Here is a 2,681-nt window from a genome sequence, read left to right as displayed (position 1 = left end):
CAGGACTGTTCCAGGTCCAATCTTATTTAAAATCTTCATGAATAATCTGGAAGAGGAACTAAATGGCATGGTTAATGAAAACTCACAGACGATAACTAGGGAAGAGCAGTGAATACCAGACGGGACAGAGAAATAATAAGAAAGAGACCTACAGAGAGCTGAGACTGGGACAGAAAATAACAGGATAAGAAAATAGCAGGAAACACAGCTAACTTGTCTGAGGAAAAGAATCCAAAATACACTCAGTGGGAGGAGAATCCTAGGACAAAGAGATGCTTAAAAAGACCTTGAAAAGCTACAGCAGACAGCAAATTAAACATCTGTGTGTAGTGTAACAGGCAGTAAAAAGGCCAATATAGTTTTGGTATATGCAGAGGCATCACTTCATGAGTCAGGAAAGTGATAGCCCTCTTCTGTGCCTCTGGTGCAAGCACACTTGGAGTATTACAACTCTGAGCACCACATTTCAAGAACAACTACTGGCAAACTGGAGGTAGTTCAGAGAAAAGTACCAGAAATGGTTAGGTGGCTGGAGGGACTCACTGACAAGGAAAGACTAGAGGCGTTAATGATGTATGTTTTGTGAAAGCAACATCTAAGGTAAAGGGGCACAATAGTACGGACATATCTGCAGGGTGTTCACACCAAGGAAGAGAGAAATTATATTAGGTGGCAAAGGGGGTACAACTAGAAGTATTGGGATGAAACTAAGGTAAAAATCATTTAGAATGAATAGCAGCAAACCCTTCCTGACAGTGAGATGTATTAGGCCTTTAGTTTTTCAAGTGTTGGAAGCTATGTTGGTTGGCAGATGTAAACTAGATTGGAAAAGCTGCAAGGAGATGGCAGCAATGTTGGCGACTCTATAGGGGTATCTCCCCTCTGAGTCAACATTAAACCACTACCCCAATACACTGGTATGGGCATCATGCAGCTAGAAGTGCAGTTTTTTTGGATTAAATGTAAAGCCAATGTCTGGATTACTCAAGGTCATTATAGATCTCATCCTGCTTAAACCTTCCCTGTGGTTTCATCTGACTGCTGGATTTTTCTGCATGTTCTGTCCTAACCTGCTGTCTAGCATGTTGTGAACCATCTCAAAGATGGCAGCATTTCATTGGTAATTGAATGACTCTTATATGTACAGTCTGTAACATGCTTTGAGATGAAAGACGCTGGAGAAATATCAGCATGAAAATGAATACCGCAGCTAAATGACAAGATAAGGGAAGAGGGCAGCAGTGTCAGGACAGACATTGTTGGGCTCGCACAATGACCTCTGTTCTGTGACACAATGGCTGCAGATGAAGTGTCATCTTTTTATAGTGGAGTGAAAAAGCTCTCTCACCTGCCTAGAATGAGATACTGCCCCTATCCTTGTATATGTCTCCAGCATGCTCTGGCTTTACTCCTATCAATGATTTTGTACCTCCACTCCTGCTAGGATACTGTTTCCTCAGACGCAAGTCCCTTAGATCCTCCCCCCAGAAATAAAACACTTCCACCAGCCAGAATGGCAAGACCACATTCTGTTTAATAATAATGCCATAAGGACTGTACATGCCATTTTGGCCTACATCCTCTCCTTTTTCAGTGGCTGCTGCCACACATACGTATGGAGGTGTGTAGTGCCATATAGTTTCCTATGTCCGTATGTATAATTTATATATATATATATATATACAGAGAGAGAGAGAGAGAGAGAGAGAGAGAGAGAGAGAGAGAGAGATTTATAGATAGGGTATATATATAGAGAGAGAGAGATAGAGAGATATTTTTTCTCATAAGTCATATTATCAAAACATGCGAAGAATAACCAGCGAAAAGATTTCACACAAAGAAGTTTTGGAGCTGGAAGACCAAAGGCAAATCAGTTTTGTTTTTGTTTATTTGGGGGTGGCATGGGACAAGGCAGGGGTAGGAGGGTTATAATGACAGACCCCCTTCTCTTCCTGCTCTTTCTTTCCCCATGAAGAGCCATGGCCCTCCACAAAATGCATCCTTGAGGGATGAAAAGAATCTCCATTCAGTCCCCCACAAAATCACACACAGCTGGGGAAGAGGGTCTTTACATTGCCCTGCTACAACCCCTCTTTGTCCTGTCCCCTTATGCAAAAGCAGTTTCATATGTTGAGAATACAAAATCTTAAGCCCCAAACCTTTGGTTGCTTTTAAACATGCTTCAAGACACCACTCCCCATTCTCCCACCCACCCATACCACCCAGAGATCACTGTACCTCCAACTCCCCAGCCCTTACCCACCCAACCCCGAAAAGAGCTTTTAAAAAAAGCCCCGCTCATTATAAAATGATTTTTGAGGCTCATTCTGTAGTTTGGAGGATCCTGGGGACCCATTGGTGACTCCCCCAATCATGCAAGACACCCACAAAACCAGAGAAGATAAACAGAAACCATCAAACAAAATACACCTGCAAAGCTGCTTCTGCTTTTCACACTGCTCATCTGTACACTACATGGAAACAGTGGATGGAAGTGGAGTGGATGCCTATGCTTGCCTGGAATGGACTGTGCACAGCATTTAGGTCAAGAACCTAAATGGGATTTGTGACCTCTAGAAAGGGAGCAGGGCAAAAAGGGGAAATGCTTTTACTGGTTTTCTATCCCTCCTGCAAAGGCCTCTGGGGTTCAGGTGAACCTGGACTGGATGGCTGTGTTATCC

This window comes from Chrysemys picta, chromosome 1 (assembly GCF_011386835.1).
Source record: "Chrysemys picta bellii isolate R12L10 chromosome 1, ASM1138683v2, whole genome shotgun sequence".
Lineage (NCBI taxonomy): Eukaryota > Metazoa > Chordata > Testudines > Emydidae > Chrysemys > Chrysemys picta.
This window is presented reverse-complemented; position numbering follows the sequence as displayed.